This window comes from Odocoileus virginianus, chromosome 11, assembly GCF_023699985.2.
Source record: "Odocoileus virginianus isolate 20LAN1187 ecotype Illinois chromosome 11, Ovbor_1.2, whole genome shotgun sequence".
Classification (NCBI taxonomy): Eukaryota; Metazoa; Chordata; class Mammalia; order Artiodactyla; family Cervidae; genus Odocoileus; species Odocoileus virginianus.
This window is the reverse complement of record NC_069684.1, coordinates 66573551-66589999: the sequence shown is the minus strand read 5'-3', so window position 1 is coordinate 66589999 and position 16449 is coordinate 66573551.

The following is a 16449-nucleotide window of genomic DNA, read 5'->3' as shown; positions in this document are numbered from 1 at the left end:
CCCTGTAATGCAAATGTTGGTGTTTTTAATGCTGTCCCAGAGGTCTCTTAGGCTGTCTTCATTTCTTTTCATTCTTTTTTCTATATTCTGTTCTGCAGCAGTGATTTCCACCATTCTGTCCTCCAGGTCATTTATCCATTCTTCTGCCTCAGTTATTCTGCTACTGATTCCTTCTAGTGTATTATTCGTCTCTGTTTGTTTGTTTGTTTTTTCTTTAGTTCTTCTATGTCTTTAGTAAACATTTCTTGCATCTTCTCAATCTTTGCCTTCAATCCCTTCATGAGATCCTGGACCATCTTCACTATCATGTTTCTGAATTCTTTTTCTGGTAGTTTGCCTATCTCCACTTCATTTAGTTGTTTTCCTGGGGTTTTATCTTGTCCCTTCATCTGGGACATAACTTTCTGCTTTTTTCATCATGATTAACTTTCTGTAATAAGGTTTTTGTTTTAGCTGTTGTGAGACTGTGCTTCGTCTTGCTTCTTCTGTCTGCCCTCTGATGGCTGAGGCTAAGAGGCTTGTGTAAGCTTCTTGATGGGAGGGACTGGTGATGGGAAAAACTGGTGGGCAGGGCCTTGCTCAGTAAAGCTTTAACCCTCCCTCCCTGCTAGTTGTCTGGCCTGAAGTGACCCAGCCCTGGGGTAGGGTTATGTAATCCAAAAGGGATTATGTCAAGGGAGACCCTCCAGTGCCCCTGTCCCTGTGGTGACTCCCTGCTGACCCACCCTCCAAGGAGGCCCTCCAACACAAGCAGGTAGTTTTGGTTCAGTCTCCTATAGGGTCACTGTTCCTCTCCTCTGGGTTTTGGTGCATGCAAAATTTTGCTTGTGCCCTCCAAGACTGGAGTTTCTGCTTCCCTCAGTCTTCTAGAAGTCCTATAATAGAATCCCATTGACCCTCCCGGACATATTCCTTGAACTCCAGGTCCCTTGGTTGGATTCCCAGGTTGGAAAGCCTGACATAGGGTTTAGAATGTTCACAACAATGCAAAAACTTCTTTGGCATTATTATTCTCCAGTCTGTGGGTCACCCACCCAGCCAGTATAGGATTTGATATTATTGTGATTGAACCCTTCTACCATCTTGCTGTGGCTTCTTGTCTTTGGACATACAGTATGTTTTAATTTCATCAATTCCACCCAACTCTAACCAGGGTTTAAAACAATATAAACAGGCATGCACTATGTGGATCAGCCAGCCTAATTCAAAAGAAATGATTTAAAACAGAGGTGCATGATGTGATAAAATTTTGCATTACCTGTTTTATTTTATATTTATGCAGCATTGGCAATCCAAGATTAAGCTGAATGACTGTCTTAATCCAACAGAATCTAATTCACTCTTTTTCTCTAGACACTGTCTATATTTTGTAGATATATTTTGTCAAAGAAAATAACATAAATTAATAAAGTGAAAATTGTTTTAATTTCTAAAATATGCTGCTTATCTTGTTTCATATTGCTTTCTCTATGACCTAAATCATTTACATTCCATTTAGGTCATAAAGTAGTAATTTTGCACTGATTTCTGAAATTTTAGACCCTATTTGATAAATCTATCTCTTGTCAATGCAATACATTTTAATGTTCAACTTAATCTATGGAATTAACCTTCATAAATACTCCACAATAAAGTAGGGCGTATTTAACATTTAGCACATTGGAACCTTGAATCTTGAGATGGCTGTAAACATAATACAGAAACACACAGGCAACAAAATGCATTATAGCCCGTATGACACAATTGCTGACCCTGTGTTCTAGAGCCTGGGAACTGCAACTACTGAGCCCATTCATGACAACTACTGAAGCCCGAAGGTTTTAGAGCTTCTGCTCCGCAACGAGAAAAGCCACCACAATTAAAAACCCGTACAGCAAAATGGAAAAGCAGCCCCCGTTCACTGTAACTAGCAAAAGCCCACACAGAAACAAAGCACAGACCAGCCAAATAAGTAATTTGTTTTTTTTTAATGCATTACAGAGTCAGGCAAGACTACAGCACTTACTTTTGTGAATATAGTTCAATTACTTTTTGAAGTTATCAGATTAGTGGATACTCTGAAAAGTTTATGATATTTCCACTGAAACATAAATTATAAGACATTATTGAAAAATTGAGGACAAAATTAAAATGCAATTTTTTACTCACTTTTTCCACTGGAAAATTGTAAAATTGTAATCCATAACAGTTCAATTCAGTCACTCAGTCGTGTCTGACTCTTTGTGACCTCACAGACTGCAGCACGCCAGGCTTCCTTGTCCATCACCAACTCCCAAAGCTTGTTCAAACTCATGTCCATCGAGTCAGTGGTACCATCCAACCATGTTATCCTCTGTCATCCCCCTCTCCTCCTACCTTCAATCTTGCCCAGCATTAGGGTCTTTTCCAATGAGTCAGTTCTTCACATCACGTGGCCAAAGTATTGGAGTTTCAGCTTCAGCATCAGTCCTTCCAATGAATAGACACAAGTGATTTCCATTATGTTTGACTGGTTTGATCTCCTTGCAGTCCAAGAGACTCTCAAGAGTCTTCTCCAACACCACAGATCAAAAGCATCAATTGTTTGGTGCTCAGCTTTCTTTATAGTCTGACTCTCACATCCACACATGACTACTGGAACAATCACAGCTTTGACTAGACAGAGCTTTGTTGGCAAAGTAATGTCTCTGCTTTTTAATATGCTGTCTAGGTTGGTCATAGCTTTTCTTCCAAGGAGCAAGCATCTTTTAATTTCATGGCTGGAATCACCATTGCAGTGACTTTGGAGCCCCCCAAAATAAAGTTTCTCACTGTTTCCATTGTTTCCCATCTATTTGCCATGAAGTGATAGGACTGGATGCCATGATCTTAGCTTTTTTAATGTTGAGTTTTAAGCCAGCTTTCTCACGCTCCTCTTTCACTTTCATCAAGACGGTCTTTAGTTCTTCTTCACTTTCTGCCATAAGGATGGATGTCATCTGCATATCTGAGGTTGCTGATATTGCTCCCAGCAATCTTGATTACAGCTTGTGCTTCATCCAGCCTGGCATTTCACATGATGTACTCTGCATATAAGTTAAATAAGCAGGGTGACAATATACAGCCTTAATGTACTCCTTTCCTGATTTGGAACCAGTCTGTTGTTCCATGTACGATTCTAACTATTGCTTCTTGATGTGCATGCATATTTCTCAGGAGGCAGGTCAGGTGGTCTGGTATTCCTATCTCTTTCAGAATTTTCCAGTTTGTTGTTATCCACAGTCAAAGACTTTGGCATAGTCAATAAAGCAGAAATAGATGTTTTTCTGGAGCTTTTGCTTTTTCAATGACCCAGCAGATGTTGGCAACTTGATCTCTGGTTCCTCTGCCTTTTCTAAATCCAGCTTGAACATCTGGAAGTTCACAGACAGTTCACATACTGTTGAAGCCTGGCCTGGAGAATTTTGAGCATTACTTTCCATAATGTAGCTTCCCATTACTTTCCACATGGAGCTGCCTGGTCCATATGGAGCTGGCTGTTAATCCATAAGAGCCAGCTCCATATCTTACCATCTTGTTCCTTCATGCTCTGTAATTTGACTCTCAGTAGTCTAATAGCCATGATGGAGGCTTCATTTAAGTGCTACTTGAACATGTTTGCTACATCACTTCAGTCATGTCTGACTTTTTGTGACCGTATGGGCTGTATCCTGCCAGGCTCCTCTGTCCATGGGATTTTCCAAGCACGAATACTGGAGTGGGTTGCCATGCCCTCCTCCAGGGCATCTTCCCAGCCCAGGGATCAAACCCATGTTTCTTATGTGCCCCACACTGGCAAGTGGGTTCTTTACCACTGTCACCACCTGGGAAGTCCAGAATATGTATAACCTTTTTGAAAATTTCTCATCCTTTGGCTTCCATCAGACGGGACTGCTATAGTACATTAGCTGTACCATCAGTCACTTCCTCTCTAATTCCATTTGCCCATCACAGTCCTTACATATGAATATTCTTTAAAGCCTGTCTTCAGCACTCTATGTCTCAAGTCTATATTACTTTTCAGATTACAAAGTTTGTAGCTTCACTCTTATTTCTATTCATGTGACGTACTAATACATACAAGCATACACATATCCATCGACTTAAGTCTACATGCACATACTTGGATGCTCATATATGTTTGTACATATATTCTCACATATACATGGATATGTGGATATGTCACTTACATTATTTGTGTGTATGTGAGGATATGTGTGAAAACAGAAGGATACAAATCAATGAATATTTAGATATAAAACTCATGTCTCCCCTGAGCCCAATTACAAAACAAATCTGATAGTCTAATATCTATCTATATATCTATATGAGCTATATTGATACATATGGGATATATATATAGGCTCCCCTGGTGGCTCAGATGGTAAAGAAGCTGCATGCAATGCAAGAGACCTGAATCCGATCCCTGGGTTGGGACGATCCCATTGAAAAGGGAATGGAAACCCACTCCAGTTTTCTTGCCTGGAGAATTCCATGCACAGAGGGTCCTGGAGGGCCTCAGTCTGTGGGGTTACAAAGAGTCGGACACAAATGAGGAGCTAACAGTAACCATGTATATATATACACACATCTCAATGCCTCATGACATCAAATACTATATTTTATAATGAAACTTGTTGGAACTGTCCTCTGGAATTACCTTAGCTCTTTCATCTTTTACTTGTAATTAGTCCATCTTGTTTTTTTTTTTTTATCTTTCCATAATACAACCAATGATTTCATATCACTCCCCTTTTTACTGCTGTTTTTTTCTTAGTCATGGTTTTTATAAACCTATGACAGATATATTTACAATTTCTAATGATACTTGTCTATAATCTTCTTAGTGGATGCTTTAATTGATACCAATTTAAAGTTAAATATGATTCTAAGAATAATTATAAAAATAAAACAAATATTAACCAGGCAATGGAATTTACAGGCATCAGTGTTTTGGCTACTCAAATTTCAAACTTCTACAATGTCTTCATTTCTTGCATGGGAGCTGAATTCAGTTTAGTTGCTCAGTCATGTCCAACTCTTTGGGACCCCACGGACTGCAGCACACCAGGGTTCCCTGACCATCACCAACTCCCAGAGCCTGCTCAAACTCATGTCCGTTGAGTTGGTGATACCATCCAATCATCTCATCCTCTGCCATCCCCTTCTCCTATAGGAAATTAGAGAGCTTTGAGAATGAAGAAAATCAATCAAAAAGGGAAAAGCATTTGTGGTATATTTGCAGATAAGCCATTTCCAAATAAGGTCAAAATATTAGTACAGATAATGCAATTATGACCCAGAAATTAACATATATCAGCTTGCTAAGACAATTTTGTTTGTTTACTTTTCTCCACTAAGTTCTATATTTCCCTTATGTGCTGGTCTGCCTGAGTTGTGAACCTAAAATGCACACCTAAGAAATTCTACAAGCATTTCTGAAAAATCTAAAATATATATGTGTATATATCCTTGATATTATGAAATTATCTGCTCAGATATTATGAACTTATTGGGAAAAAATAATACATCTTATTTGTATGGCAAACTTTTTTCTAAAGACCTGATATTTTTTTTTCCTCCTTCATTTCTCTAACTTATGAAGAGACACTCATCCTGCTTGGAAGATGAGATACATTAATTTCCAGGTCGTAATTACATTATCTGTGAGTAATACATTGACCTCATTAATTTGGGGATGGTTTATCTGCAAATATATCACAAATGGTTTTCCTATTTTGATTGATACTCAAAATCATGTAAAACTGAAAAAAAAACTCTTCATTCTCAATGCTCTAATTTCCCACATTAGATAAAATTAAACTCTTGAGACTTGACTTAAACTACCAATATTCAGTAGACTGTGCAGTAAAAAAGTATAATAACAGAGTAATAATAATTATTATACTAATATGATAGCTAAGAAAATATGGTAAATATGATTAACTACTCTGTCTTATATTTCATTTAGACTGCATCAAAGTCAAAAATGTTGTAATGATTGATAACAACTACATTGAAAAAATTAATAAAATGCAGATATCTCCTTTAAAGATGGCATTAAGTTATATTTAGTTAAGAAAAAAATCAGAATATGATGGGAAAATTCAGTCAGTAAGGACTGACCGGCTTGAGCAAGTTCAGAGAAGGTAAATCTCTACTCTGTTCTTTTAGTTTTTGCAACTGTGTTTCCTCTGTATTAAGCTGATTTTAGTTTTTTACTTGTATCATCCATTTTATTCATTAGGTTTTATTTGAAAATTAGGATTCTTAAAAAAAAAAAAAAAGCATGGACAGAAAACTGCAAGTCTGTTCCAAGCTATCAAGAATCTATTCCACTTGTATTTTGGAGGCATTTATATCCTCTTTTGCATAGACTGAAGAATGTATGTCATTGTGTAAAAATCCCTACAGGAGGTAATTTTCATTACTATAATCACTGCATGTTCTACCTCTTGTAAATCTCTTTTTCTCCTATCTTTTCTTTCCTTTCTTCACATAGCTTAGATGAAGAGTGTACACTATACAATAAGGATATCAGCATGGGGAAGATTCTGGAAGAAACTGAAAAATTTGATTTCTTCCTCTATATAGGTTTAAAAAATCAAGTCAAATTCATTTTTAAAGATGAATTATGCTTGCTCGTGACCATCACTCAGCCTCAACTCCATTAAAAAAAGAAACTACTTTGGCAATTATTGACTGGAATATCAAGATTTGCCAAGTACTATCTCTGTATATGTATACATACAGCTAATTAACTTTGTTGTACAGCAGAAACTAACACAACATTTCATAGCAATTATACTGCAATAAAAAAGAATTATCTTTTTTGATATATTGACTGAATTTGGCAAAAGATATGTAAACCTTTATCTAAAACAGCAAGCTATTATTCCAAGGATGATTAATTTAAATGTTTTAAAGAAGACATAGTACTTATTAAATAGAAACTCAGTTAGGATGACTATATAGAGCTTATTTTATATGTATAATAAATATTTCACATCTTTAAGAAACGCTTTATATAATTTTGCAGTACATGCATCATTATTACAACATGGGTAAGCATTAAATGAGGAAAGATCATTATAATTGAATGCAGATTACAAGAAATGAAGAGTAAAAGGCAATGATATTCAGAATATAAACAAATACTAGCAGGAGATGTTTACCTAATTTTATCTAGGCAATATTACTTGAAATTAAAACTTTAATGAATGTAATTACTAGTGTGTAAGCAAAAGGATATTAAACCCAGATATAATTTTTCATTAAAGGTTTTTAAATCACTTCCCTTTTTTATTCTGCTGTATAGTCAAGAATATCAACTCATATATTATTGTTATTAAAATAATTATTATCTCTTTTCATGTATTTAAGAACTTAATCTATATGTATAAAATATTATAGAATAATTAAAGAGCAAGTTATAAATGTTTAAATGTGCTCAATATCAGCTATACTGAAGAAATCTAATAATAATTCATTGCCTACTTACTATTCTATTATAAATGGAAAAAGAAGTTGCTTATAAAATATTAAGATCTCATTTTTATCTACTACAAAACCATGAATTTCCATATTTAAAATAGTCTATTTATAAAATCAAACATCAGCAGTTATTCAGCATCGAAAGCAGAAGATATTTCAAGTTATTTGAAGTTGTCATTCTTGACCCATTTTAGAAATAATCCATAGGACTCAGAAAAAGATTGCTTTCAAATGGAAGAATATAACCTGACATGTGTGAGAACAAAGATTTTCATATGATATGAGACTAGAGCAATAAAACAAAAATTAAATATTTATTGGTATTCAAAGGCACACAGTCATAGAATACATCATAATTCCTTATGGAATTGAAACTATTTATAGGGTTGAATGTCTTGGTCTGCTAGACATTTAAAAATATCTTTATAATTTGTATATATTATATAATTATTTTCTGATTATATGCTAATGTCTATAGTAAGTAGTATTACTGGCTCAAGGTCTTTTTTTAATTAATTTAATTTTTATTGAAGGATAATTGCTTTACAGAATTTTGCTGTTTTCTGTAAAACCCTCAACATGAATCAGCAGATCTTTTGAAATTTATCTACAAACTCTTCCCATGTAGGTTTATTTTAAAAGTACTTTATGTTTCAACCTACTGAGACTGATATTCACTCTTTGGGAATTTTTTAAATGTAGATTCCAGATCTTATCTGTAAAGCCAAAATATCTGAGAAACAATATAACAAAACTGCTTAGTTTCCTTTTACAGGCATCAGAATGTCCTTAAATTACATGTTCTAGGAAGCAAACTAAAAATCAGGAAGAATCCAATTAAAAATGTAGTCATTTATTTAGGTTTATACCATCCACCTTGCTACAACATGTAATCAATTTATCACAAACACATAATACTGAAAGCAATGTTATAAATACCAATCTATTAAAGCAAGTATGTCATTAAGTATTAATTGTAATGATATTGATCATTATCTAATAATATTAATACTAGTATTACTATTAAGATATTTACATTTACGTTTCAAGCTATGCTCAAATAATATCTTAAAGATTAAAATGGGATATGAGGCAATGCTTCATGATATTAAAACTTAATCTTTATAAACAGCAATAGCAAACCTTCATCTAGCAGTTGGATGTTTAGCACTGTTCTAAAAACCATATAAATATTGACCCTTAAAACCTCATCAGTATTATTATTTTACAAGTAAGGAAACAGGCACATAAAAATAAGTATTTGGCCAACATCATGTAACTATGTGTATGTGACAAACAGGGAATCAAGTTCAAATAGTCTAACTCTAGGACTATACCTTGAGATTGTAATGCATCTTGCTTTATACACGGTATTATTTCCTTGGAGTTTTAGAGCAGGGGTCCCCAAACTCCAGGATGTAATATCTAATGATTTGAGGTGGAGCTGATGTAATAATAGAAATAAAGTGTAATAAATGTAATGTTCTTTTATCACCCTGAAATCATCTCCCAAACCCCCAGTCCATGGACAAATTGTCTTTCGTGAAACTGGTCCCTGGTGCCAAAAATTTTGGGAACCGTTGCTTTAGAACATTTGACTTTGTACTAAGTGTGTTAGTGTGTACAGAATTAACTGCCACCAGACTGGCATTAAGTTCCATTAAGTCTCTATCCTGCGGTAGGATGCAAGTTTCCATTTTCATCTACAGCACTCTCTTCCATCATGAACCATGCATGGTTCCTTTTGCACATGTGGCTTCACTCCAAGACTTATCTCTAAATAAGTGTAACTGTAAAAGGCATTTATTTCTTGCTGGTAACTTGGCTCTCAGTCAGGTTCCTTTTATATGAAGAAGAATCACGCACAAAGATTTATTGCCAACTATTTTTAGTGCTAATTAATCAAACCTGGATAGGAGTCCCCTCTCTACTCTGGGGATAGCAGATTAAAATTGAAAGGAAAACCACATTTATTTTTCTATTTTTTTTAAACTTAAAAACACTAATGGAATGCCACATCATTAGAAAATTTGATCACAGTCCCAGGATTAAAACTGATGTCTTATTTTCAAAAGAACAAGGTTTCTAGCTCTTTGTGATATTTTAAAATTCACATAAGAGATGGACAGTGAGTGATGAAATGGGTAGTAGAAGGTATTGAGGAGTTATACACCAAGGTGACTTATTCTAGAAAATGTAGAAGGCCAACAGGGATTGATACTTCACCAGGACAAAATATGGTATTTCATGGGGAATTGTCCTCAGTTGAAAAGCAAATCTTCAACAAAGCTGACAGTTTTCATTTTAAGTGCTTACTGATAATTTATTTGCACAAAGGCAACTGTCCTTATTGGGCTTCCTGGGTAGCTCAGCTAGTAAAGAATCCACCTGCAATGCAGGAGGATTCCTGGGTCAGGAAGTTCCCATGGAGAAGGGATAGGCTACCCACTCCTGTATTCTTGGGCTTCCCTGGTTGCTCAGATGGTAAAGAATCTGCCTGCAATGTGTGAGACCTGGGGTAGATCCCTGGGTTGGGAAGATCCCCTGGAGGAGGGCATGGCAACCCACTCCAGTATTCTGCCTGGAGAATTCCCATGGGCAGAGGAGCCTGTTGGGCTACAGTTCATAGGGTCACAAAGAGTCAGAAACAACTGAAGCAACTTGGCACACACACACAGTCATTATTAAATAAAAAAGAAAATTTAAGATAGGCTGTAAAGATTTAGTGATATTTGGAGTGATTTAGATATTAAGAAAGTGGCTTTCCTAATATTTATAACATCAATGATTTGCCAATTTATTTTTCTTCTCTGTACTGGCCACCAGATTTTCAAGCAGAATCAATTACCATTTCAATATTTCAATTGACTCTGAGCTTTCATGCTTGGAGATCCTCTCCAACAGCAAAGGATCCTTCTGGATCCTTCAGCATCTTAATCCCTGGATAGTCACAACTTTTTATTTTTAAATCTTCCTTTCAGCAGTTCTGCAGCACTAAAGTTAATGGCTTGCTAAACCCTGAAATACCATTACAAGCAGGAGTCTGCACATTTGTCTTGTAACTTTGTGTCTGTTCTACTTTCCATTCTTCTTTATGCAGTTGTTCTTCTGTAAGGGCTCAGTGGGGAGTTGCTCCCCACAGACTCAATCAAGTGTTCTCTTTCACTGGGCTTTCCAGCAGCAGATAGAAAACATTTATTTGGACAAAATTAGGCTCTGGCAGTATGGGGTAAGCTCTCAATTTGCCTAACAGCAAAACAAAAAACAAACCAAAAAAGACAAAATAGATCCTGCATCACCAGTTTTAAAATCATAACATCTGTCAAATGTTTCTTAATAAGTTATTTTTAAAGAATCAATACTTTACAACTTCAATAAACAAGCAAGGAACTCCAATATATCTCATTCAGATAAAAATAAAAATTTTAAAATGCTCTCTAGAGTTTTTGAATCTCTGTCCTTTTTTTGAAATGTGGATTATAGGAAAACAACAAATGTCTTGTATTAAAATATTTCAAAGCGATAATATTATCTAAATATCTGATGATATCATGTATCAAACATAGAAGTCATTCAAACTCAAAAAAGAAAGGTATTTCCTTCATTAGGTAAATAACAAGCTAATATTAAGTTAAGGCTTATTTCCTGAAATAGCACAACTTAGAACCAACCAATAATGGATTTAGTATTATACAGAAATTTTTTGAGCCTTCAGTTTGAAGGCGTGTATATAAACAATGCTGAGTCCAAACACACATAAAAGACTGAACTGGTATTCCTCATACTGCAGGAAGAAATACTGAACACACATACACATATTTGAATTAAGTATGAGAAATGAGTACAGAGGCACAGAATCTCCATTTCAATTAGAATTAGCAGATGAGAGACGACAATAGTGTAGTTTGTCATCAGCACAAAGAGAGTCTGATTAGTGTCAATGAACCTCTTGGCAACACAGTACTACTAGGCTTTAAGACAGGTTTCAATTGGACCCAATATTAAGTTAATAAGAGTTTTTAAAGCAAATATCATCTTATTTTCCTGGATATCTCATCTTCTCTTGAGTGCTGGATGCATAATTAATGACACCAATTCAAGTACAGGATATGCAGTACTAAGAATAAATGTAGGAAAACATTCATCTCATTAGTCTTGATATAAAATTACTTGACATAGGAAAAAGTGAAATCAAATCTGTTCTATTTGCTCTATGAAGGATCTAATCACTTTTAAAAATGGTAAATGGCAGGAGAGGGGTACATGCAGATCAAGGGGAGAGAGAACATACAATAAATCTTAAAAGTCATTCATTAAAGGATTTGATTTTAAAGGCACTGCTTTATTTGCCTACCCTCTCCACACTTCTAAATAAAAAACAAATATGAGCTAATACCTGAGCCTGAGATGCCATCACAGCAATTCTTATTGAAAATATCACCTTTCAATTGGGAATTTTATATAACTGTTTTAATTACAACTGACTTGGATTCTTTACTAAAAATTTAACAGTATGTCTTTATAGCAATATGTTTCACCATCTAATAATTCCCTAATGATGATACATATACTTTTTTAAATCATAAAAAGTAGGAATGAAAATTAAAACTAACTCCCAGTATTTATAAAGAACAGGGAAGTTTTAAGTTCATTATCACCAAATAGTGCATGAATGAGGAATATGCCAATAGCACAGTTGTAAGTAATGAGATTTTCAACTGTCAATCAGTCTGACTTAGCAAGATGCTTCTGTTTATAACAAAGAAAAATCCGTCATAGTGAAGATGGAACATTTGTATATGTTCATGGTCACCCACAGGTACACACTGTGAAACAACCAAGCAGTTGATATCATGTTAAAACATTCTACATACTTCTCAGTATGCTAAATCTATTTAGCTATTGCACCACAATTTAACTTACACTGAAATGCATGATCCACAACATACAGAGTATGTGAATTAAAAAAGGATAAAATCAAATTAGACATGTCTTACTAAACTATATTTAAATGCTGCAGTTAGTTGCAGAGGAAGCCTCGGCTTCAAAACAAACAAAAATACAGGTTTCTGTTTGTTTGTTTTTTATTGCTAGGAAAAGCTGATTCCTTTTTTAGAGTTCACGAAACACTGTTAATTAAGCAACGGTAAGCAGGGGATGAGTTGGGCTCTCCTTTTATTACAATCTATATGGCATTATGAATAAGCTTGCATTTAGAGGAGAAGAAAGAGTTTCCATTGCTTGAACAAACATTGGAAATTTTCTATATTACGCCACAACGTCTATCATTGCCTTTGCAAGAACTGAGAGAAGACAGGATAAATCAAAGACTAGTCAGCTAGAACAACAACTGAACCAAAAAAACAGGGATACTTAAAAAGTTCAGGAGCACACGATGACTCAGAATTGAATGGAAAATTTCGCTCATTTTCTCACTGTACAATCTCATACTCAATTCTACCATAATTTATCCTCTCTCATTAGAATATGAGATATAAACACCTAAGATTATATCTACTTATTGGGAGGTAGTTCTTTCCTCTGTCAATGAGAGGGCATTGGTACTCCTCACCTCTTAAATACATCCTCAGCAATATCCGTGAAAACTGAATCAAGTATAGGCCATTCATGACATGATGTCACAAATAGGATCTGTAAATATTTTCTATCATTGTGACAAGAATCTACTTAATTCTCCAACATTGTTGTTTTTTTTTCTCCCCAGCTTGGCAAATATTTTTTCTTCAATAATAAAATAACTTGCATGTCTAAAATCTATCATGAGCTATGTAGGAAGAAAGTGCCTTTGTACTCAATGTTCTCCTGAATCACAGTATTTGTACACAAAGAACCATCAACATTATTTTAGTTGTCCTCACTAAAAGGTATTTGAAAGTGTTATTGCTCTTCACTAAGTCATGACCAACTCTTTGCAACTCCATGGACTGCAGCATGACAGGCTTTTCTGTCCTCCACTATCTCCCAGAGTTTGCTCAAATTTATGTCCACTGAGTTGGCAATGCTACATAACCATTTCATTCTCTGTCGCCCCCTCCTTCTTTTGCCTTCAATTTTTCTCACCATCATGGTCTTTCCCAGTCCCCTTAGCATCAGGTGGCCAAAATACTGGAGCTTAAGCTTCAGCATCAGTCCTTCCAATGAATATTCAGGGTTGATTTCACTTAGGATTGACTGGTTTGGTCTCCTTGCACTCCAAGGGACTCTCAAGAGTTGGTCCTCTACAGCACCACAATTGAAAAGCATCAATTCTTCAGGGCTTTAATGGTCCAACTCTCACATCCATACACTATGGGAAAAATCATAGCTTTGACTATATGGACCTGTGTCAGTGAAGTGATGGCTCTGTTTTTTAATATGCTGCCTAGGTTTGTCATAGCTTTCCTTCCAAGGAGCAAGTATTGTTTAATTTCATGGCTGCAGTCATTGTATGCAGTGATTTTAGAGTCCCAGAAAATAAAACCTATCACTTTTTCTACTTTTCCCCCATCTATTTGCCATGATGTGATGGGATCAGATGCCATGATCTTCACTTTTTGAATGTTGAGTTTTAAGCCAGCTTTTTCACTCTTCTCTTTCACTTTCATCAGGAGGCTCTTTAGTTCCTCTTCCATACTCTTTAAAATACAGTTGTGTATATATTTTAAAACTATCCCACTAGTTTGTTTTAAATATGACTCTCAAACCATAAAATCATATTTCACCTAAAGAACTTATTTGGTAACTGAAAAATGATACCACAATATGATACCATGTACCTCCACTGGCTTTCTGTAGGAAATGCTTTGTGGGAATGAAAAATATTTTCACCCCAAATGATTCTGACCTTCATATTATGACACATGAAATTGAACAAGCAAGTTTTAAAGAGAGCAAACTAAACACCTAACCAAGTTACTCCAGATCACAGGGGCTTCTCAGGATGACAGGCATAATAAGCACCAGCAGGATGCAGGTAGTACAAAATGGGTAACAGTGTTCAGCCTATCTAAACTTCCTATGTGGTTTCATTTAACTGTAGTAGACTTCCTTTCATGTTCTAAACTATTATGTTGTGATTATAAACAGCTGCTTAATTTACTGATGAAACAAGTAAAACTGGGTAAACAACCTGTATCAGTGTATCAAACATGGAATAATTTCCAATAATTTCTTAGTGCACATTGATATTCAAATCATTAGTAGTTATATCTCAAAGGAAAATTTTAGATACAATTTTCAGTTGACAAAAATCATAGAAAATAAATAGAGCAATAATTTTTTTTAATTTTCATCATTCACACCGTCTCTTCTCGTATGTCAGTCATAATTAAAGACAAAATAAACTTTAAAAACACAATTAAGAAAACAATGTAATAAGCAAAATTAGAAATAAAATATAATTTAACAAGTGGATAGGAAAGAATATATAAAATAATTAAAAATCCCGCACAATTATTGTACTTTATACATCAAGAAACTGAATATACTTTAAAAATTTTCATTTAAATTAATCAAAGATCCAATATAATAGCTTAATAAGTAAAAAGTGCAGAAGACTGAGTTTAGGAAAGCTAATAGGCTCATTAAGGAACATTCTCTCTCCTCAGTATCCAACCTTTATCCTATACCCACACACACACACTGACATCTGTTCAAAAATGACCAGGATTGGCTGCATTTAACACTATGTTTTAGAAAGGAATTAGAAGTTACAAATGAATTATTTTAACACCCAAACTAATAAAGCTGCTATAAATATAAAAAAATATACTTCTAGACTAAATGAAAGAAAGTGAAGTTGTGTCTGACTCTTTGCAACCCCACGGACTGTAGCCCTCCAGGCTCCTCCATCCACGAGATTTTCCAGGCAAGAATACTAGAGTGGGTTGCCATTTCCTTCTCCAGGTTTTGACTAAATATCCATCAATATAAAATAGTATCTTAAACCACTCAGTACAACAAAACATTAAAAAATAAAAGCCATGGCTATACTTCTTATAAAAAAAATACACAGGAAGTAACTATTTCTCTATGCCTTCCATATATTTTCTCTTTGTTTTAATCTAGGTCTTTCCAGTTAAAAGCTTTTCTCAGATGTCCAGGGACCCATGTTTGTCTTTCCACATTTAAGGCAGCAGTTAAATACTATAAGGAAACTGGTGCAGAGCCATGATGTTTTGATTTGTTGGCTTTACAACCGAGTGATCCTGCTGGGTCACTTGGATGAGAACACTAAATAATAGTACATTTACATGCTTCTTTGCAGTTAGTCAATTTCTCAGAAGAAAAGCCTAACAATTTCCTACCTGGAAACCACCGTCACTATGGAAGCCTAGAAAAACAAGTGACTGGAATTTACCTATTTTTTTTTAATTGTATGGTGCAGACTGGTTCATAGTTTCGTAGCTCAAGTTCAATGAAGGTCAGCTCCTCTAGAAAACAGGGCTTCCCTGATAGCTCAGTTGGTAAAGAATCCACCCACAGTGCAGGAGACCCCCATTTGATTCCTGGGTTGGGAAGATTCACTAGAGAGGGGATAGGCTACCAACTCCAACATTCTTGGACTTCCCTTGTGGCTCAGCTGTAAAGAATCCGCCTACAATGTGGGAGGTCTAGGCTTGATCCCTGGGTTGGGAAGATCCCCCTGGAGAATGGAAAGGCTACCCACTCCAGTATTCTGGCCTGGAGAAGTCCGTGGACTGTATAGTCTATGGGGTTGTAAAGAGTTGGACACGACAGAGTGGCTTTCACTCACTCACTCACTCACTCTCTAGAAAATAAACCTCTATACTTTTGCTAGCATTTGACTTTGTGTGTGTGTGTGTGTGTGTGTGTTTCTATGAAAAGGATGATCTTAATTTCTAAACTTACTACACAACGTTTCAACTGATATTACTGTTTAAGTACAAATATCCAGTCGCTTTATTTTCAGAGGGACCTCATGCCATCACTACTGAG